General features: G+C 41.0%; 2 pseudogenes; both read right to left on the reverse strand.

The window, feature by feature from the left end:
- LOC138843648 (serine/threonine-protein kinase Nek3-like) overlaps positions 1 to 6493 on the reverse strand; it is a 39052-nt pseudogene extending 32559 nt beyond the window's left edge.
- LOC127487171 (testis-expressed protein 10 pseudogene) overlaps positions 55 to 24053 on the reverse strand; it is a 27942-nt pseudogene continuing 3943 nt past the window's right edge.

The raw sequence follows: 24053 nt of genomic DNA on the forward strand, positions 1-24053 counted from the left end.
CGTATCTTCAGGAAATAACTTTCCCTTTTGCTGTTTAATCTTTTGCATTAGATACCCTCCATCACAATATTCCATCACAATATATAGATGTCCTCCAGCTAAAATAGATATAAGTGTCTTTAGGAAAGTTGCAGTGCCATAAAGAAATTCAGAAATGCACAGATGTATGGGAGTTCATACTCACCTTCAAATGATTCTTTGAAGGCAACAATATTGGGGTGTTTCATTTTGGCTAACAGAACAGCCTCCTTCCTAAACTTCTGTGTTTCAGAAAGACTAGAAAAAGATTTTAAACCATAAATTTATATTGCATTTTATTTTTAAAGACTTATTTATTGAAAAGTGGCATAGCAGAGAGGTATCTTCCATCCATTGGTTCACTTCCAGAATGGACACAACTCTGGCTGGGCTAGGCTGAAGCCATGGGCAGTAGGAACTCAACTACTTGAGCCTTCATCCACAGCTTCTCAGGCACACTAGTAGAGAGCTGGACTGAAAGCAGAGCAGCTGGGACTTGATCTGGCAATCCGTTATGGGATGTCAGCATCCCAAGTGGCAGCTTAACCTGCTGTGCCATAATACCCACCCCTAATACTGTACTTAAAATAGCATCACATCCAGCTCCCAGATAATGCACCTGGGAAAGCATCAGAAGATGGCCCGAGTATTTGGGCCCCTGCACCCATGCAGGAGACTTGGAAGAAGCTCTGGGCTCCTGGCTTTGGCCTGGCTCTAGCCCAGTCCCAGCTGTTGCAGCCATTTGTGGAGTGAACCAGCAGATGGAAGATTCTTCTCTCTCTCTCTCTCTCTCTTCTCTATCTTTCAAATAAATAAAACAATAAATCTTTAAAAGCACAATAATTTAAAACATTTAATTATATTATTTAACATTAGTTTAAGTATACTAATATGTAATCATATGAATATTAGTGTTTTAATCTTATATTTTAGAAAGCATTATAATAATATTTATATAGGTTGAATATATTTCAATGTTAGATGCAGTACTGTAACATTGCACTCAAACCCAATTTAAGTTTTTCAAACTTGCTCAAAAAACAACTATGGCTATATTTTGCATACTGGAGCTGACCATTTTATTATACTATTATGTTCTTTTTCCTTTTCTTACATGTACAGAGTGGAAATAGTTTTTTCTTCTCCTGTAAACTAGTTTTAATATCCACCTAAGTGTCACCGACTTGGAGGGCCAGTATTCCATCAAGAACAGGGCATCCTAAAAGAGAAATCAATGATTTCATGTTTTGACCACTTGTAACATTTTACTGGTCCGTGGCCAAGATAAAAAAAGTAATAATACATTACTGCATCAAAGATGGACAAAGATGATACGCAAAATAAGTATCCAAAGCCGTTTGTCTATAACTTACTGAGGATTAAATCTAGAATACATGGCCTTCCAATCCAGAAATTGCCACTGATTATGTACTAGCACAGGGTTCCTGCAGCAGCAGCAACAGCATCAACTGGGGACTTGTCAAAAATGCAGGTTCATAGGCGCCCCCAGACCTACTCAATCAGAACTTCACGGGGAGGCACAGCAATCTGTATTTTAACAAGTCCTCCAGACGATTAAGTGTCACTGAACACAGTCAAGAATTCAGTGGTGCGGGGTGGGCATTTGGCACACCAGTTAAGATGCCATCTGGGATGCCTGCATCCCATATCAAAGTGCCTGGGTTCAAGTTCCTGCTCTATTTCTGATCTAGCTTCCTTCTAATGCACCCGGGAAGCCAGTGGAAGATGGCCCAAGTGCTTAGGTCCTTCCCACCCATGCTGTAGACCCAGATGGTGTTACTGGCTCCTGGCTTCGGCTTAGCTCAACTCTGGCTGTTGCAAGCATTTGGGGAATGAACCAGCAAATGGAAGATCTCTCATTATGTCTGCTTCTCTCTTTCTCTCTGTTAGTCTGCCTTTTCGACAAATAAAGAAATCCTTCAAAAAACCAAAATATTGTTAAACAGGCTCCATAGCATGTATTGTATAGTACATGGTAATGAAGTCTAGAGGGAAATGAAACCTGTACATGGATCTGGATCGAGATGGTCAGTTCCCTGATTCTAAGAGTGAGTAGCCTACATCTTTGCTCTTCATATTTTTATGTCCCATTCTCATTAATACTGCACCTGAACTGCATTTGGCAAAGATCTGCTACACTGTTAGGTATACACGATTGGAAATTAACTGCTGATTACACACTGGGATAAAATAAACAATAATCACTATCTGAACATGGGCTAATTTTTTTCCCTTTCCTAATTGCAGTGTCCTAAGAGCCACATAAACTATATCAAGCTCTTATAAAGCCAATGAATAAACAGATTACATCGTTTGCATGGAGGAGAAATTCCTCATTAAGCATCAAGAACTTATTGTCTTATACAGACTGCAAGTGCATGCTCACTATGACTTATTTTCTTTAGCAGTGACCTTGGGGAGCCTTATTTCCTTCATTGCAAACAGCTGATTACTGCTTTCCTGCTGCACGAGCCAAAGGAGCCCTCACCAATCACCCTCTGGACTGTGTAGTCACCCATGCTGGGTTCCTGCACAGCTGGGCTCCACCCATGCAGTCCCCAAGGGCTCTTCAAATCTACCTTCAAAAACAGAAACATCTGAGAAGTACATTCACTTTCAAAAGGCATAATTCATCCTGTTGAGGCTAAAAATGATATCCCCCAAATGTGGTGTTTTTTGGCATGCTGAGAAGTTTGATCAAAAGAAAATTAAAAAGTCTTAAAAGCAGGCTCAGAGTCAATGTCCCTCTAACCTTGTCTTCCCCCTTCAAGAGCAAGGAGATGCCACCTGCAAAGTGCCTTTATCTGCCTAAAGTTTGGACAAGCTAAAGAATATACAAATGACCTCTGTCTCTTCCCCTATACTTCCCTTAAGTAGGCTCACATCCCAAGAAAAGACTGAATTCTGCCAATACACCTGGATAATTTTTTTTTTTTTTTGGCAAGCCATTGTCTGTGTTTCAGTCCCAGATGCATCGCTAACGCATTGTCTCTGCTGCAGGCAAAACAGATTTTGTCCCATGCTAATTATGCCCTCCAAGCCCACAGAGTTCCTCTAAAAATCATTCACAATTTCCCTTATACTCCCCTTTTCTCCCTCACCTACAGAAAAAGGGGTAAAGATGTGTCAGGACCATGTTGGGTTTGTGGGTAATCACACACCTGTGATCCCAACCCTGCCCCAGGCACATTAATAAATGTGTATAACTTCTTTCCTCTTTAATCTATTGTCACTTCATTTGGGCAAAGCTCTAGAAGACAGGGGAAATTTCTCTTCACCCCTACAAGCTAAAGTAGCTCTAATCATCACAATATGGCACAGCTTATTCCTTTGAAAGGGATCAGTTTGCCACAAGCATTCCACTTTGGCACAAGAATTGCTTGGAGCTGAAAGCAATTTGTTCTTTATCCTTTTCACTTTCATTTAAATACAAACATCCCCCTAGGTAATGGCAATAACCTTTGTAAATGTGTTTTTCCCTCCAGTACCAGGAATACATTTGTTACCAACAGGGAAGGCATCAATTTAAGTTTGCATTATAAACCTTTATCTTCTGTTATCTAAATAATCTTTATCCTCTGTTGTTTCTTTATCCTCTGTTGTTTCTTCCACATATTTACCCTCTTGCTCTTCACTTTAGAAGCCTCTGTCCTTGATCTAGCTACTGTTCCCTAATTTATCACAGAGTTAGTTAAAATGTAAGTATCTTGGTTTAACATTTCACAATTTGGAGATGTAGTAGACTTTTTCTCCCATCTATCTCTTTTTGTCAGTTTAATTTTCAGGGCCTCAAGCACTGAATCTAAGAAGACACAGAAAAAAGTTTCCCTCCCTACATTATTCACTCAACAGGCAGACACCGAGCCCCAACTCTGAGTCAGAAGTTGGAATCCTGAACAAATCTCTCTTGGTCTCTGGCATCAGGGATGTCCCATGCAGAGGTGGCCATAAACCTCAACAAATGTGGAGGGCAAGTCTTCCAAGAAGAGCATGCCGGTTTATAGCAGAAATATCCAAAGCAGTGGGCAAACGTATACTTAAACTAGAGCCTGAAGGATAAGTGGAAGTTGGCCAAAGAGGAGGGAAAGTGCGATCAAGGCGGAGGGAATGGCACATTGCAGAGCAAAAGGGATTACGTTCAAAGAATTCAAGAAGACTGTAAGGGGCTACAGTGACAGGGCCTTATCTGAAGTCCATTACAAGGCACAGTTAGATGGCTGGATTTTGTCCTCAGGGTAATTAATAGGCTGTCCCTGCAGTGTTTTTTTTTTTTTTTTTTTTTTTTTACAGGCAGAGTGGACAGTGAGAGAGAGAGAGACAGAGAGAAAGGTCTTCCTTTGCCGTTGGTTCACCCTCCAATGGCCGCCGCGACCATCCTCCACTGCACTCCCTGGCCACGGCAGAGAGCTGGCCTGGAAGAGGGGCAACTGGGACAGAATCCGGCACCCCAACCGGGACTAGAACCCTGTGTGCCAGCACCGCCATGCGGAGGATTAGCCTCGTGAGTTGCGGCGCCGGCCCTGCAGGGTTTTAACCAGGAGGGCAATACAGTCCTCACACAAATGTATTAGAAAAATCACCCACACAGACGGCAGAGTGAGCAGAGCAGAGGGTGGAGGCACGGAGGGGCCAGATCAGAGGCTCCATGAGTAGACAAAGCAGGAAAATGATGGTGCAATGAAGTAGGTGGTGCCAGTGGGGAAGAAGAAACTGGGAAGGAAGAAGTGGCAACAATTGACACATTTTTGCTACAGATTTCTGGAGGACAGGAAGGGAGGAGGAGGCACCATGGACTCCCAGATTTCTGGCATAAACTGGATGAATGGTGATGATATTCCTAGAGAGAAAAAAGCATAATCAATGGTGGTGTGTCTAGCTTTTTCTTTGATTTTTCTGGTGGTAGGAGCATGGCAGAGGTGGGGCAGAATATGGGAGAAAGGAAAAATCCATTCCATTTTCGACAGGCTGAGCTAGAGGAGCCTGCAACTGGAATGAGTTGTGAAACACACTGACTTCAGACTGCCCAATACATATGAGAGTGTGTGCAAAATGTAAAATGAGATGTAAGATTCCCAGAGCCTTGCCTGGTACACAGGTCTTTAATAAATGGCAGCTATGTTCATTATTAAGACCTTAGAAAGAGCATGCATTTTTTTTATTATTTAAAAAAAACACGCTTTATTTTTCCAAAAGCTCATGCTGGTTTTTTTTTTAATCTCATAAAGAGAATGACCAATAAAGCAAAAATCACAACCCAAAACCTACAATATTGTGAGGTATAAAACTTCAAGTTTATATTTGTTAAGTCACAACATTATCAGGAAAATCTAGAAATCATTTCTACATCGAATCAGATGCATTGTCATTGCTCTGAAACAATGCTAATCATATCGAAGGAAAACGTCTACCTGTACAATGCACCCTGTATCGAGTTCGAGTGAGCAGCCCATATAGCTAAGTTTAATGGATACAGTACTCAGTGCTAGCACTTAACCAGTTCTGTGACATTGGGCAAGTGTGGAAAGCCAAATAATACTCTCCCCTCTATCCCACCACCTTCCCAAACTTCTCCCTTCAACTGCCTGCAACCTGTGCATTGGTTCTTCTGTATGGCAAAAGGGAATTAGATTGCAGATGGAAGTAAGGTTGGTAATTGTCTGACTTTTAAATAGGGAGCTGGGGCCAGCACTTTGTGCATCTGCTAAGTGGCCATGTAGGAATCCTGCCTCCCACATTTCCAATTCCAGCTCACTGCTAGTGTAGACGCTGGGAGGCAGCAGATGATGGCCCAAGTACTTGGGTCTTTGCCACCATGGGAAACCTGGATTCCAACAGTTCTGGGCATTTGAGGAGAGAACCAGCAGATGCAAGACCTACCTCCTATAAGTAAATAAAATAAAAAAAACATAGGGGGTTGATCTTGGGTTAGCCAAGAGCCAAGAGGGCCCAATGTAATCCCGAGTGTCCTTTCAAGTGGAAGAGGGAGGCAAGAGAGGAGGCCAGAGTCACAGAGGGATTTGAAGATGGAGGAAGGGGCCAGGAACCAGGGAATGCAGGTGGCCTCAAGAAGCTGGAAAAGGGACCCACATTGCCCCCTAGAGCTCCCAGGAGAAAGTAGCTCTTTTGATGCTGTCATTTTAACCCCATGAGAGCTCTTACAGATTCGCCCTCCACAACTGTAAGCACTTGACTTGTGATAAGGTATTACAGCTGCTATAGGAAGCTGGCACAGCAAGTAACCAAGCTGTGTGAAAATGTAGTATTTACTTCAAAGGCTGATCCAGAACCTGTCTGGTATACTCTGATATATCAATTACTCTGTAGTTGAGTGATAGCCCTAAGGACCCTGGAGTATACTGTTGCAAATGGCTAACATTTGCAACACCTGCAGAGTGCTCTTTGTATTCAACTTTGAGACTGTTTTCAATGCAAAACAAACAGCAAAAAGTACTGCACTTGCCTGTATGCAGAACACTGCTACAGCGGACACTGCTATGGACTAACGCTCCTCAGGAGTGAGCTGCCTGCACAGACCTAGCCATTCTCTATTAGTGACAGCATCAGCGGAGAAGGTGATAAGAGGGCCTGATTGTTCTCTTTCCCACTTAGTGCTGATGGTCACGAGAGAGACTCCTTCCCTTGTTCCACTGTGTACTAGTCTGCTCCAGCTGCTGAAGCAGCTTCCCACAGACTGGGTGGGAGGAACAGAAATGCATTGTGTGGTGGGTCCAGAGGCTTGAAGTTCAGGATCAAGGTGTTGGTAGTCTTGGATCCCTCTAAGGACTTGGAAGGAAAGGTCTCTTCCAGGCCTCTCTGCTTCCCTTTAGATGGCTGTCTTCTCACTGGGTCTCTTCACATCTTCCTTCTGTGGGTGCTCTCTCTGGGTCTAAATTCCTCTTTTTTATTTTTTGTTCTTTAAAAGTTCAGCTTTAATGACAAACATCTATTACATCAGCCTCTCCACAAAATAAGTTAGATGTGAGTACCCAATTTCCCACAGGAGGTACCACAGCTCCTCTTCAGTACCCTGCATTCAAGGCACTGGGCCTGTGGGTATTGCCCTGTGATGTACACATGGAAGCAATAACGTAAGTCGCTGACGTACATGGCTCCTGCACACTGCTACTCTTCAAGGCTGGGATATTCTTGATGATCTGCTGCACCAAGATAGCATTGGTCAACACGTGGGTCTGAGGGGAGCATGCTGAAGCGGCAGGCGAAGCAGCTGGCCCACCACAGGCAGCTCCTCAGGCCCAACCCTGTTCACCCACAGGCTCTGCATCAACCTGTGGACTCGAGGAGAAGAGCCAAGGCAGAGACGCGGGCCCCCAGAGCTTGTCCCTCTTCCTTAGATGCTCTGCTTCCCCTTTCTCTAGAGAAGACTGTAGCAACAAGAAGCCAGAAATGGCAGTAGAGTCTCACCAACTACACAAGTATGCTCCAGGAGCCTACAGATAACACCAGAAACACAGTCGGCCACGCTGTCAGGAATTACAGTCAAACCAACCTAGTGCCTAGCTTACTGGCACTTTGCAGGATGTCAAAGCTCTGACCTGGGACAGGGATAACCAATAAGCTGTGACAAACTGCCTCTGTCACATGCCAGTGGTATAAAAGTTGACCCAAATCCATAAGGTAGAGCAGCACAGGGGAAAGCTGCGTCTGGGTGACATGAGGAACTCCTCCAGGCTCTGAAGCCAACAACTCCTCTTTCGAAAATCCTGCTAGTGTGGAAAAGAAAAAGCTGACGTATCCACATCACTGATCAACCAGTCATTAACTTCCATCCAGAAAATGATGATCTCATGTGCAGTATCCCGATAAGCATAGCAACCAAGCTTGAACTGAGTCTTCCCATAATACAGCAACGACTTAACTGAGAAAGCAGATCAGCAGGCAGACTGGGTGGAAAATGTACAAGCTGAACCAAATGTTGCTGAGGCTCTGCAGGGAGAACCACCACAGTGCCTTCCTGTGGATCATAGATTCGGAGAGCAGTAGCTTGTAAACTTTTTAGTAATTCTTTATTTGCTCCTGCTGCAGTAGTATGAATGATATCTCTAAGCTATGCAGAAAGCTCAGGGTTTCAGGAGCCAAGATGAGCAAGCTGCAATGGTAAACCAGCCAGCCAACATGAAAACACTTTACTACGGTATCTGAATCTTGTAAGACCGTATCTCTTCCTTTTGATAGATTTTACTGAAAAACTTCAGCAATGAAGTTTGAACTGGAAGGATAAGGCCCCTCTGCTGATAAAAGGTATACACTGCCTTAATCAGAGTCTCAGTAGCCTCTCTGCTGTGTTGTATCTACACTAACCTCCATGACACTCCAAGCAATCTGTTCAGTTGCTTACTATTCTGCCTAGAGTCATCTTCAAGGGTCTGTCACAAATCTTCTGATCATTTCTATCCAACTGGAAGCTTTCTGCAAAGTTGAGGCATTTGCCAAGGAGACCATGATATCAGACAGTGCTAAATTCAGTAAGAGAGGCCGGTGCTGTGGCTCACTAGGCTAATCCTCTGCCTGCAGTGCCAGCACCCTGGGTTCTAGTCCTGGTCAGGGTGCCGGATTCTGTCCTGGTTGCTCCTCTTCCAGTCCAACTCTGCTGTGGCCTGGGAAGGCATTGTAGGATGGCCCAGGTGCTTGAGCCCTGCACCCACATGGGAGACCAGGAGGAAGCACCTGGCTCCTGGCTTCGGATTGGCACAGCATGCAGGCCGTAGCAGCCATTTGGGCGTTGAACCAATGGAAGACCTTTCTCTCTCTCTCTCTCTCTCTCTCTCTCTCTCTCACTGTCTAACTCTGTCAAAAAACAAAAAAATTCAGTAAGAGTTGATCTATGTTATTGGAGAAAATTGTGCAATGCTTGATGTTTTTCTTTCCTTCTGTTCTTGGTTATTTTAATGCATACAGAAAATGACTCATAAAATGGTGTTTGAAATAAATAAGGCAATTCTTTAAATCCATGATTCCAATTTATGGATTTCATCATTTTCTTTAGACAGTTTCCACAAAAGGGAAATAATATTAAGGACTTGCTGCATAACTTGTAGAGACACTCATTCTATACCATTTCAAACAGAAGCATCTGGCTGTAGAGGCACAGCTTCAACCCAGCATTCAATTAGTCATCTTCAGTAGATGATAGGCCTTCATCCATAACACCTAATCCTCAAACAGGATACAATAGCCTGAACTGTGAACTGACATTTAGCTGTGAACCCCTGTTTTCATAAACCTGGATGTGTTACTGGTCATTGGCGTGTTCCTTCCAATTGATAAAAATGGGGTTTCTAGTGGCATAGGGATTTTCTTTTTGTTCCTGAAGTCCTTCATTTTCTTTCAACCTCCTGGATCCATCTGCCAAGGTGAAAGGAAAAAATGAAGAAATTTGTTCAGCTCCTATTTTAGGGGACAGGGATTGAAGTTGAATTGCTGCTGTATAATTTTTAAGTGAGTTAATGTATGCAAAATGTTTAGCATAGGGCTAGATACATATTAACTCATTTAATCCTCAAAACAACCCTAAATATCTTTTTTTAACTTTTATTTAATGAATATAAATTTCCAAAGTACAGCTTATGGATTACAATGGCTTCCCCCCCATAATGTCCCTCCCACCCGCAATCCTCCCCTTTCCCACTCCCTCTCCCCTTCCATTCACATCAAGATTCATTTTTGATGCTCTTTATATACAGAAGATCAGTTTAGCATACATTAAGTAAAGATTTCAACAGTTTGCTCCCACACAGAAGCATAAAGTGAAAAATAATAGATGATTTTTTAAATGATGATGAAATCAGATCAGACCTAGAGTCAAGTTGGGAATTGATAATTTCTTTTTTTTTACAGAAGATCAGTTTAGTATACATTAAGTAAAGATTTCAACAGTTTGCACCCCCATAGAAACACAAAGTGAAATATACTGTTTGAGTACTCGTTATAGCATTAAATCTCAATGTACAGCACATTAAGGACAGAGATCCTACATGAGGAGTAAGTGCACAGTGACTCCTGTTGTTGACTTTACAAATTGACACTCCTGTTTATGGCCTCAGTAATCTCCCTATGCTCCAGTCATGAGTTTCCAAGGCTATGGAAGCCTTTTGAGTTCACCGACTCTTATCTTGTTTAGACAAGGTCATAGTCAAAGTGGAGGTTCTCTCCTCCCTTCAGAGAAAGGTACTTCCTTCTTTGAAGACCTGTTCTTTCCACTGGGATCTCCTCACAGAGATCTTTCATTTAGGTCTTTTTTTTTTTTGCCAGAGTGTCTTGGCTTTCCATGCCTGAAATACTCTCATGGGCTTTTCAGCCAGATCCGAATGCCTTTAGGGCTGATTCTGAGGCCAGAGTGCTGTTTAGGACATCTGCGATTCTATGAGTCTGCTGAGTATCTCGCTTTCCATGTTGGATCACTCTCCCCTTTATTTATTCTATTGGTTAGTATTAGCAGGTACTAGACTTGTTTATATGATCCCTTTGACTCTTAGTCCTTTCATTATGATCAATTGTGAACTGAAATTGATCACTTGGACTAGTGAGATGGCATTGGTACATGCCACCTTGATGGGATTGAATTGGAGTCCCCTGGTATGCTTCTAACTCTACCATTTGGGGCAAGTCAGCCTGAGCATGTCCCAAATTGTACATCTCTTCCCTCTCTTATTCCCACTCTGATGTTTAACAGGGATCACATTTCAGTTAAATTTCAACACTTAAGAATAACTGTGTGATAATTACAGAATTAAACCAGTCATATTAAGTAGAGTAGACAAAAAAACTACTAAGAGGGATAATGTATTAAGTTGTTCATTAACAGTCAGGGCTATGCTGATCAAGTCACCGTTTCTCATAGTGTCCATTTCACTTCAACAGGTTTCCTTTTTGGTGTCCAGTAAGTTGTCACCGATCAGGGAGAACATATGGTATTTGTCCCTTTGGGACTGGCTTATTTCACTCAGCATGATGTGTTCTAGATTCCTCCATTTTGTTGCAAATGACTGGATTTCGTTGTTTCTTACTGCGGTATAGTATTCTAAAGAGTACATATCCCATAATTTCTTTATCCAGTCTACCTTTGATGGGCATTTAGGTTGGTTCCAGGTCTTGGCTATTGTGAATTGAGCTGCTATAAACATTAGGGTGCAGACCGCTTTTTGTTTGCAAATTTAAATTCCTTTGGGTAAATTCCAAGGAGTGGGATGGCTGGGTCGAACGGTAGGGTTATCTTCAGGTTTCTGAGGAATCTCCAGACTGACTTCCATAGTGGCTTGACCAGTTTGCATTCCCACCAACAGTGGGTTAGTGTCCCTTTTTCCCCACATCCTCTCCAGCATCTGTTGTTGGTAGATTTCTGAATGTGAGCCATTCTAACCAGGGTGAGGTGAAACCTCATTGTGGTTTTGATTTGCATTTCCCTGATTGCTAATGATCTTGAACATTTTTTCATGTGCCTGTTGGCCATTTGGATTTCCTCTTTTGAAAAATGTCTATTGAGGTCCTTGGCCCATCTCTTAAGTGGGTTGTTGGTTTTGTTTTTGTGGAGTTTCTTGATCTCTTTGTAGATTCTGGTTATTAACCCTTTATCTGTTGCATAGTTTGCAAATATTTTTTCCCATTCTGTCGGTTGTCTCTTCACTCTCCTGACTGTTTCTTTTGCAGTACAGAAACTTCTCAATTTGATGCAATCCAAATAGTTGATTTTGGCTTTGACTGCCTGTGCCTCCCGGGTCTTTTCCAGAAACTCTTTGCCTATGCCAATATCTTGAAGGGTTTCTCTAATGTTCTCTAATAACTTGATGGTGTCAGGTCATAGATTTAGGTCTTTAATCCATGTTGAGTGGATTTTTGTGTAAGGTGTAAGGTAGGGGTCTTGCTTCATGCTTCTGCACATGGAAATCCAGTTTTCCCAGCACCATTTATTGAATAGACTGTCCTTGCTCCAGGAATTGGTTTTAGATCCTTGATCAAACATAAGTTGGCTGTAGAGGTTTAGGTTGATTTCTGGTGTTTCAATTCTGTTCCATTGGTCTATCCATCTGTTTCTGTACCAGTAATATGCTGTTGTGATTACAACTGCCCTGTAGTATGTCCTGAAATCTGGTATTGTGATGCCTCCAGCATTGTTTTTGTTGCAGAAGATTGCTTTAGCTATTCGAGGTCTCTTTTGCCTCCATATGAATTTCAGCATCATTTTTTCTAGATCTGAGAAGAATGTCTTTGGTATCCTGATTGGAATTGCATTGAATCTATAAATTGCTTTTGGGAGAATGGACATTTTGATGATGCTGATTCTTCCAATCCATGAGCATGGAAGATTTTTCCATTTTTTAGTATCCTCTTCTATTTCTTTCTTTAAGGTTTTGTAATTTTCATCGTAGAGATCTTTAACGTCCTTGGTTAAGTTTATTCCAAGGTATTTGATTGTTTTTGTAGCTATTGTGAATGGGATTGATCTTAGCAGTTCTTTCTCAGCCATGGCATTGCTTGTGTATACAAAGGCTGTTGATTTTTGTGCATTGATTTTATATCCTGCCACTTTGCCAAACTCCTCTATGAGTTGCAATAGTCTCTTAGTAGAGTTCTTTGGATCCTCTAAGTAAAGAATCATATCGTCTGCAAAGAGGGATAGTTTGACTTCTTCCTTCTCAATTTGTATTCCTTTAATTTCTTTTTCTTGTCTGATGGCTCTGGCTAAAACTTCCAGAACTATGTTAAATAGCAGTGGTGAGAGTGGGCATCCCTGTCTGGTGCCAGATCTCAGTGGAAATGCTTCCAACTTTTCCCCATTCAATAGGATGCTGGCTGTGGGCTTTTCATAAATTGCTTTGATTATAGTGAGGAATGTGCCTTCTATACCCAATTTGCTTAGAGTTTTCATCATGAAAGGGTGTTGAATCTTATCGAATGCTTTCTCTGCATCTATTGAGATAATCATATGGTTTTCTTCTGCAGTCTGTTAATGTGGTGAATCACATTGATTGATTTGCGAATGTTGAACCATCCCTGCATACCAGGGATAAATCCCACTTGGTCTGGGTGGATGATTTTTCTGATGTGTTGTTGTATTCTATTGGCGAGAATTTTATTGAGGATTTTTGCGTCTATGTTCACCAGGGATATTGGTCTATAATTTTCTTTCAGTGCTGCATCTTTCTCTGGCTTAGGGATTAAGGTGATGCTGGCTTCATAGAAAGAATTTGGGAGGATTCCCTCTTTTTCGATTGTTCTGAATAGTTTGAAAAGAAATGGGATTAGTTCTTCTTTAAATGTCTGGTAGAATTCCGCAGTGAATCCATCTGGTCCTGGGCTTTTCTTTGTTGGGAGGGCCTTTATTACTGTTTCAATTTCTGTTTCAGTTATGGGTCTATTTAGGTTTTCTATGTCTTCCTGGTTCAATTTTGGTAGATTGCATGTGTCCAGGAATCTATCCATTTCTGATAGATTTTCCTGTTTGCTGGCATACAAGTCCTTGTAGTAATTTCTGATGATCCTTTTTATTTCTGTGGTGTCTGTTGTTACATTTCCTTTTTCAACTCTGATTTTATTGATTTGGGTCTTTTCTCTTCTTGTTTTAGTTAGTTGGGCCAATGGGGTGTCAATTTTGTTTATTTTTTCAAAACACCAGCTCCTTGCTTGGCTGATTTTTTGTAATTTTTTTTGGATTCAATCCTGTTGATTTCTTCTCTGATTTTAATTATTTCTCTTCTACTAGATTTGGGTTTGGTTTGCTGCAGTTTTTCTAGGTCCTTGAGCTGCATTTAAAGCTCATTTATTTGGTACCTTTCCAATTTCTTGATATAGGCACCTATTGCTATAAACTTGCCTCTCAGTACTGCTTTTGCTGTATCGCGTAAGTTTTGATATGTTGTGTTGTTATCCTCACTTACTTCCAGCAAGTTTTTGATTTCTCTTTTGATTTCTTGAATGACCCAGTGTTCATTCAGGAGCATGTTGTTCAGTCTCCATGTGTTTGCATACTTTCTAGGGTTTCCTGAGTTGCTAATTTCCAACTTCATTCCTTTATGGTCTGAGAAGCTGCATGGTATGATTCTAATTCTTTTAAATTTGCTGAGACTTGCTTTATGGCCTAGTATGTGATCAATCCTAGAGAAGGTTCCATGCACTGCTGAGAAGAATGTGAAGTCTTTAGATGTAGGATTGAAAGTTATGTAGATATCTGTTAGATCCATTTGGGCAATAGTGTCGATTAAATCTGCTGTTTCCTTGTTGATCTTCTGTCTGGATGATCTGTCTATTTCTGAGAGTGGAGTATTGAAGTCCCCCAGTACTATTGTATTGGAATCTAAGTCTCCCTTTAAGTCCCTTAACATATCTTTTAAATAGACCGGTGCCCTGTAATTAGGTGCATATACATTTATAATAGTTACATCTTCCTGTTGAATTGAACCCTTAATCATTATATAGTGTCCCTCTTTGTCTCTCTTAACAGTTTTTGTATTAAAGTTTATTTTGTCTGATATTAATATGGCTACACCTGCTTTTTTTTGGTTTTTGTTGGCATGGAATATCTTTTTCCAACCTTTCACTTTCAGTCTGCTTGCATCTTTGTTAGAGAGATGTGTTTCTTGTAGGCAACAAATAGTTGGGTTGTGTTCCTTGAGCCAATCAGCCAATCGGTGTCTTTCAACTGAAGAGTTAAGACCATTAATGTTTAATGTGACTATTGATACATAGTGACTTTGCCCTGCCATTTTCTGGGGATATTTTCTAGTATATGCTTTGAGCTTCCCATGCTCTTTTTTTTTATTTTTTTGACAGGCAGAGTGGACAGTGAGAGAGAGAGACAAAGAGAAAGGTCTTCCTTTGCCGTTGGTTCACCCTCCAATAGCTGCCGCGGTTGGCGTGCAGCGGCCGGCACACCGCGCTGATCTGATGGCAGGAGCCAGTAGCCAGGTGCTTTTCCTGGTCTCCCATGGGGTGCAGGGCCCAAGCACCTGGGCCATCCTCCACTGCACTCCCTGGCCACAGCAGAGAGCTGGCCTGGAAAAGGGGCAACCAGGACAGAATCCGGCGCCCCAACCGGGACTAGAACCCGGTGTGCCGGTGCCGCTAGGCGGAGGATTAGCCTAGTGAGCCGCGGCGCCGGCCTTCCCATGCTCTTTTACTGGGGGTTTTTCTTCCTTTACCTTCTTTCATATTGATGGCCGTGTTTCTGTGTTTCTGAGTGTAGCACATCTTTAAGTATCTTTTGCAGGGCCGGACGAGTGGCCACAAAGTCTTTCAATTTCTGTTTGCTATGAAAGGTCTTTATTTCACCTTCATTCACAAATGACAGCTTAGCAGGATATAATATTCTGGGCTGGCAATTTTTCTCTCTTAGCACCTGGGCTATGTCTCGCCATTCCCTCCTAGCCTGTAGTGTTTCTGATGAGAAGTCTGCTGTGAGTCTAATTGGAGATCCTCTGAGAGTAATCTGACGTTTCTCTCTCGCACATTTTAGGATCTTTTCTTTATGTTTCACTGTGGTAAGTTTAATTACAATGTGTCATGGTGAGGATCTCTTTTGGTCATGTTTATTGGGGGTTCTATGAGCTTCCTGTACTAGGATGTCTCTGTCCTTCTCCAAACCTGGAATGTTCTCTGCTAGTATCTCACTAAAGAGGCCTTCTAATCCTTTCTCTCTCTCCATACCTTCAGGAACTCCTAGAACTCAAATGTTGGATTTTTTAATAGTATCTTGTAGATTTCCAACAATATTTTTTAGGTTTCTAATTTCCTCTTTTCTTTGGTTTGACTGTATGTTTTCCTGTGTTCTGACTTCTAAGTCCGATATTCTCTCTTCTGCTTCACCCATTCTGTTTGTAAGGCTCTCTAATGTGTTTGTCATTTGATCTATTGAGCTCTTCATTTCATTTTGATTTCTCTTCACTATCACACTTTCCTGTTCTACTAGTTTCTGCGTTTCATTTTGATTCTTCCTTAAAATTTCATTTTCACGAGAGAGATTTTCAATCCTGTCCAATAAGGATTTCTGTAGTTCAAGGATTTGCTTTTGAAAACTTCTAAATGTTCTTATCATAAATTTTTTGAAATCCATATCTTGCATTTCTTCTATCTCATCATCTTCATAATCTTGGCTTGGGGTGTTTTGTTTATTTGGAGGCATCATAGTATCATCATTGATCTTGTTCCCTCGATTTCTGTGTTTCTTGCTTGGCATAGTTACTTCTTCTTTCGTCACTGTGCATTTGTTTATTTTTTTTTTTATTTTATACTATGGCTGTGTTAAGTGGACTGCTTGCTGTTGGAGGAGCCTTGGAGGCTTGAGATGGGTGTGGCCTGAGAGTTCTGCTTGGTTCCTCTGGGTTACGTGTGTGCAAAGGTGACACCCTTAGGTTATGTGTGGTAAATCTCTTTTATTTATTTATTTATTTATTTATTTAATTCATTCAGGAGGTAAGTAATACCGCACCACACGGCTGTGCAGAATTGATGGTATTTAGTTTCCAATCTCTGGCTTCTACCCAAAGAGTCTGTGCAGGCTCTGTTTCTCCCCTGGACTCCCACTGGGTTGCCTAGGCTACTGAATTGTAGTGATTCAGTGCCTTAGCTCTCCCCTGTTGTTATGTAAATCCAGAGTGGGGGCCTGCTCTTTGTGTCTTACAAACCTTGCAAACTCTTGCAAACCTTGCAACCTTTGCAAGGTTGGTGGAGAGAGAAACCCCCCACCTTTTTTCCTTCTCTCCTGTAGTCAGTCTGGTGAACTTTCCTGCTCCCCTCTAGATTCTGACCACCGTTTCCCTGCCAGTGTCTTGGGTTACTGAGCTCACCTCCCCTTCCCACACCTTTGTGTGGACTCGGAGCCCTGGGCATCCCAACTCTCTCCGCTGGTGTCTGTGTGACATCTACTCCCCTTCCTGCACTGGCGCGCAGCCCCTGCAGCTCCCGCAACTCGGCTTCTGCGCGGTGGGCAACCTGGTTCTCCCAGTAGGTCCTCCGAGTCACAGCCACTAGATCCAGAAGAGTTTCCTCTGCAATTTTTTCCTGATCCTTTTTCTGAAGCTACTGTAACTCCACTTTTATTAAACTAAATGTTCCTGGACTATCGGTGCCCGCCCTCACTATTCCGCCATCTTGCCTAAAGATCTTTTTAAGATTTATTTATTTGAAAGACAAAGAGAGGTAGAGCGAGAGAGGGAGAGAGAGAGGTCTTCCATCTGCTGGTTCACTCCCCAAATGGCTGCAACAGCCAGAGCTGGGCCAATCCAAAACCAGGAGCCAAGAGCTTCTTCTGGGTTTCCCAAGTGGGTGCAGGGGACCAAGGATTTGGGCCATCTTCCACTGCTTTCCAAGGCCATAGCAGAGAGCTGGACTGGAAGTGGAGCAGCCTGGTCTTGAACCGGCACCCATATGGGATCCTAGCATTAGACAGTGGCTTTAGCTACTATGCCACAGCACTGGCCCCAAAAAGATAAATTAAATTCATTTACTGTAGTTCATTTAATGCAGATTCATTTATGCATCTCATAAAATATTGGTTAAAATAAATGTCATTGAAACACCACTATACAGATATTTTTATTGTATACATATCAGCTATGCATTTAAAAATAATAAAAATCCTACTCTCTAGAACATAAGAACACAATAGAACAGAGATATTATACAAATGTAATGAATATACATAAGATTAAGTATATGATTTTTACCACACTCATATTACATACATAGTTTTTAAACTAATCTTTTTTTTTCTCTGTCTTCTACATTTTTTTTTAATCTTTTATTTAATGAATATAAATTTCCAAAGTACGACTCATGTGTTACAATGGTTTCCCCCCCATACCGTCCCTCCCACCCACAACCCTCCCCTTTCCCACTCCCTCTCCCCTTCCATTCACATCAAGATTCATTTTCGATTATCTTAATATACAGAAGATCAGCTTAGTATACCTTAAGTAAGTATTTCAACAGTTTGCTCCCACACAGAAACATAAAGTGAAAAATAATAGATGATTTTTTTTTAAATGATGATGAAATCAGATCAGACCTATTTAAACTAATCTTTTACGATTCACTTATCTGAAACTTTAGAGTTACAAAACCATGTATGAAATGAAAATATTAGTTCTGGGACTTACAAAACAGCTTTATTGGTGGATTTATATATGGGGAGAAAATGCTTTACTGTATGTAAATTTTATTTTGCTGCAGTCATGACTGAAAAGTAAAGTTGTTATAGAGGAGAAAGCAAGTATAAATATTAACTATTTTAGAAGTGATACCTCAACAAGATTGACATTTATTAAATATTATATATTCCTTTTCCTAATTCAATTCTAATAGTTCATAAACTATCAAATGAAGCTATGGAAGTTAATGTTTTAGGTAGTCAAGTTATAAAAAGAACTCATTTTAAAGTTTCAAATATCTACAAAATGTGGCTTCTTTTCTTTCTTACACAAGGAACCCTCTTTTAGGATTAGGCTATTTATCCTTTTTGGTGACCTCAGTTATAATTTAAAGAAAGAGGCCAAGAGACCAGAGACACAGGCTATCACTGATGAAGTGACAGTGAAGAACCACAAGCTGTCCAAGAGACACAGCAGGGCACAACAGTGTGGGTAACAGGAATCTGGTGGAAAAGCAAGCCAAACCTCGTTTTATACTTGAAGGGAGTTGGTTCTACTCAGTCATCAAAGAAAATTATCACAACTTTTTAAAATGCAAAACTAGAAACTCTATCAAGAACATTTTATTTTCTGATGATACATCTTACTGTACTTAGATTTAGTAAAGAAGCTAACATGACCAAACCTGTATATAGTCAAGGAACACAGTAAACTAGCTGTTTTAAACTATTTATTTTAAAGAAAAGTGTTGAGATTGACAAGGCAGGATTATGTTTTCATTGCATAGAAAGGCAATGCCTGTTACAAGATAAATGTTAGTAAAGGAGATCACTGTCAGGAATACTTAGAATACTTAGGGACTTAGCCATATCCAGACCAAAAGGAAACACAAAGCCACACAAAACACAACACTCAGGAATAATAAAACCCCATTCTTCTTCAGAGCTTTATTCCTCTTCTGTTGTGTTGGTCTCGGAGAACATCGTGCAGAGTGCTACATTAGGACGGCAGACAAAAGCGTCAGCTTCACTTCCCAGCTCTGTTAACTGCTCCAGTGAAGACACACAAGGATAATGGTCTTTTAACATATCTGGCAATTTGGATTAACACTGTCTGATATCATGGTCTCCTTGGCAAATGCCTCAACTATGCAGAAACCTTCCAGTTGGATAGAAATGATCAGAAGATTTGTGATAGAGACCCTTGAAGATGACTCTAGGCTGAATAGTAAGCAACTGAACAGATTGGCAATTTGGAACGTCTCACTGGTGTAAAAAACTTCAGCTCTTTATATGTAGAATTTGTTTCATCAAATTGCATCTTCTTTTTTACACTGATAAAACACAAAATTATTCCCAGAGTTATAAAAACTATTTTTTGAGATTTATTTATTCATTTGAAAGGCAGAGTTATTGAGAGACAGAGAGGGAAAGAGATCTTCCATCTACTGGTTCACTCCCCATTTGGCTATAACAGCCAGGGCTGGACCAGTCCAAAGCCAGCAGCCAGGAGCTTCCTCTGGGTCTCCCTGGGATCTAAGCACTTGGGCCATCTTCTGCTGCTTTTCCCAGGCCATTAGCAGGGGGCAGGATCAGAAGTGGAGCAGGAGGAACATGAACTGGCACTCATGTGGGATGCCAGCATCACAGGCAGCAGCTTTAACCATCATACCACTATGCTGGGCCCCAAAGTTAACATTTTTATTTTGTACGTCTATGCTATTTATCATTCTATAACTTATATGTTACAGCCCTGTGATTGCTTATCTTGTAGAAAGGTACAGATACTGTAAACCTTGAAGAGAGGAACTTACTCCTTCCATCATTTGTTAGAACTTGTATACAGTAGATACTTGACTGGTTAATTCCTAAAATGTAACACCTACTATTATTAGCAATATACAGAGATTCCATAAAATGACATAGAAGTTTTCTTTTCCAAAATGGCAATATTTAGAAAAAAGCAAAGCAAAGAGAACATTTAAAAGGTGAAATGGTCCAATTACATTTAATTTGATCAAAAGTTTTCAATATTAATAAATGATAGTTCCAATCTGGAGCTACCTTAGAAATACCATGTTTATTATCCCTAAGCATGAAAAGAAATCTCAGCCATTATATTTTAAAAGTTTACCTTTGCAAGTATGCCATAGTGGATACATTATATTTAATTATGCAACTTGCTCTGGTTTCAGTATTGGGGATTTTAACATCATTGGTTGAATCTTTTATCATCTTGTTCTTTCCCAATCTTGAAACACCACATTTCTATGATGTTTATTTTCTATTTCCTGTTTTACTGGTTCTAGATTAAGATCTTTATCTTCAGTGTTGCCTTCTTGGATTTGTTCCTTGGTACATTTACTTTTTAGTGTAAGTTTTTGGCCAAATTTTAGGAACAAAATCAGAAGACATTAAAGTTATTCTTAGTTGGCCCTTATTTTCAAAATAAAAGAATGAAACCAAACTGCCATTTCTTAACCATCAATTCTCCTAAGTAAACACTGTCATCAGAATGAGCATTTAGCCGAGCAGCTAAGATGTCCACATCTCATACTGGAGTGCCTGGGTTCGAGTCCTGGCTGTGCCCCTGATTCCAGCTGTGCCTCTACCTTTCAAGTAAGTAAAATGAAATAAACATTTGAAAAATGAAAATAATTGTAAAATGAGATAAGCACTATAAATGAAAAAAGAACCAAGGATTGTTATAACCTGCAAAAAGGAACAACTCATTTTGCTTGTGGTACACAGAGATGGCAAGCGTAAGCTTCACAAATAGCATTTATCCCGAGTCTTGAAAAATGAGTACTGGACAAGACCAAGAAAGAAATCTTAGTATGACACATAAAATGAAATGACCTATTAATATAACATTAGGGGCTGGCGCTGTGGTATAGCAGGCAAAGCTGCCACCTGCAGTGGTAGCATCCCATATGAGCACCGGTTCAGGTCCCAGCTGCTCCACTTCCAATCCAGCCTGGTAAAAGAGTGGAGGGTGGCCCAAGTCCTTGGGCCCCTGCACCCTCAAGGGAGACCTGGACGAAGCTCCTGGCTTCTGGTTCCTGGCTTCTGATCAGCACAGCTTTGGCTGTTGCAGCCACCTGGGGAGTGAACCAGCAGATGGAAGACCTCTCTCTCTCTCTCTCTCTCTCTGCCTCTCTGTAATTCTGCCTTTCAAATAAATAAAATTAATCTTTAAAATAAATAAATAAAAACATTAAAGAGCTAATGTGTTTAGAAGGTAATGAGAAAAGTGGCAGTGTGGGAGGAGGTGAGGAGCTGACAAGTAGGCAGGCGCACAACTGTAATGAATTTATATGCAAGAAATTTGATAACAATTTCATTGGAGAGAAAGATATATTTGGTTGATGTGAAGGATTGTCTATAAAGGCATGGAATGAAAAGGAATGATCTATAATGGTAAGAAGGCAAAGCTGTTGTAAATAGAAAGGTCAGGAAAGGAAGGAAGGGTCCATTTGAGAAATATTTTTGAGTCAGGATTTCATGAACAAATAAAATGATGTCTATGTATAGATGAGTGTGCATGTTCCTTCAAAAATTTCTTAGGAGTCACTGATGCCAGAAGAGATTTTTTTTTTTCCCCTTCTGGAGAAAGGAAGCAGTATGAGAAGATAAAGAGTTCAAAATAAAACACATTAGATTTAAATACTTTTGAGACATCCTGATAAATCCATTAAGCTAAAAAGGTCTCTGCATTTCTTTTTAAGGAAAATTATTAGAGAGTTTTACTAAGAGATGTTTCTTGATAAGTGACTATGACTTTTTTTAGTGAGTGAAAGACCAAGGTGAGAAAAAGGGAACATGGAATCAGTAATTCAACAAATAATTTAAGCATCTAATATTTGTCAGGCATTGCATTAGTATTAGGGATACAGTGGTCAGGAAGATTCTATACCGTTCTTGTCCATCAAGCTTACTGTTTAAAATATGAGACAAACAAATAAGTAACCAAGTACACTAAATATTGCATAGGGGAAAAAAAAGGGAGTACAAAGCAGGTATATTTAACCTAGATTGTAGGAGGAAGAAAAGGTGTATTAATGTAGGTTAATCATGAAAGTGATGTTTAGTTAAGGTCTAAAGGGTAAGTGAGAATTAGGTAAAGAAAAAGCAGATTTTTAAAATAGATTTATTTATTTATTTATTTGAAAGGCAGAGTTATAGAGAGGCAGAGGCAGAGGCAGAGAGAGAGGTCTCCCATCGTTCGCTCCCCAAATGGCCACAACAGCCAGAGCTGGGTCCATCCAAAGACAGGAGCCAGGAGCTTCTTGGGTCTTCCACTTGGGTGCAGGGGCTCAAGGACTTGAGCCATCTTCCACTGCTTTCCCAGGCCGCAGCAGAGAGCCCAGGTGGGAAATGGAGTGGCTGAGACTTGAACTGGCACCCATATGCGATGCCAGCACTGCAGGCAGAGGCTTTACCTGTTATGCCCCAAGTTCTTTTTATGATTTATTTGAGAAGAAAAGCTAGAGACAAAGAGGGAGGGACAAAGGCCTCCATACACTGGTTCAATCTCCAAATGGCTGTAATAGCCAGAGCTGAGCTGATCAGAAGCCAGGAGCCAGGAGCTTCTTCTTGATCTCCCACATGGGTGCAGGGATCCAAGCAGTTCCACTGCTTTTCCAAGCCATTAGCAGGGAGCTGGATTGGAAGTGGAGCAGTCAGAACTCAAACCAGAGCCCATATGGGATGCCAGCGCAGCAAGTGGTGGCTTAACCTATGATGCGACAGTGCTGGCCCCAAGGAAGATTTGCATGAAAAGACCAGGAAGAAAAGATAGTATGATCCCTCCTGGGAAATGAAGACAATAAAAGACACAAGAAGGAAACAGAAGGTTTGGGGCAGAGGAAGAGTGACAAGAGAAGATGCTGGAGTCAGAAATTCGAGCAACTGAGTGACAGGACAGGACTTTGGCAGCGTTGGGAATGGCTTAGGATGGAGCAAGAGTAGAGAGAGGAAACAAAGGAGACAGCTATTGTGGCCCAGCTGAGCTACAGGAGATCTTACCACACTAATGAGAGGAAGCATGGAGAGAAGTAGATGGGTTTTAAAAAGATATTTAATCCCTGTGCTTGGGAAGCAGGAGTAGGGAGATAGGAAGGGTAAGGGAGTCACAAGCATCCCAAGATTCTGCTTTGGACAGCTGGATAGCACCATTCATTTAGATCAGGAACCAAAAGAAGGTTCAGATTTAGGGAAAATTATGTGTTGGGGCAGCCACATAGTGGCATTGCTGGGTTAAGCCACCACCTGTGATGTTGGCATCCTGTATTGGACCTCTGGGTCAAGTCCAGGCTGCTCTGCCGCAGATCCAGATTCCTGCTAGTGTTTCTGGGAAAGTAGTGGAAGACTGCTCCAGTGTTTAGGATCCTGCAATCTAGATTAGGATGGTGTTCCAGGCTCCTGGTTTCAGTGTGGATCAATGCCCGCCACTGTGGCCATTTGAGGAATGAAACAGCAGATGGAAGATCTCTCTCTGGCACTCTTAGCCCTCTAATTGCTCTTTCAAATAAATAAATAAATAGATATACATACTTATTTTTAAAAGTTTAAAAAAGTATTGTGTTCAAAGTTTGGATTTGAGAGTTTGAGCAATCTGAGCAGACATCCCCAAGTGGTAACGCTGGTCTGTCATTTTATTTTTTTTAATTTACACTGTGCCAAATGCCCAACCTTTGTCTCAATTATTACTTGTTTTATATCCCCCACTTATGTTCTCTGCTGTTTATAAATAATTTTGATTTGCAAAATGGATCTTATATTCAGATCTTATAGTGATATATTTCAGAAAGCCAAGAGTTTATAGATAGCTCTTTTTTTCCCATCCAAAGACAAACATTCTCCTGCTAGAGAACACCAGTTTTATTCTATTAAGGAAAAATAAGAGTAACTGAAT

The sequence above is a fragment of the Oryctolagus cuniculus genome, chromosome 9 (assembly GCF_964237555.1).
Source record: "Oryctolagus cuniculus chromosome 9, mOryCun1.1, whole genome shotgun sequence".
Lineage (NCBI taxonomy): Eukaryota > Metazoa > Chordata > Mammalia > Lagomorpha > Leporidae > Oryctolagus > Oryctolagus cuniculus.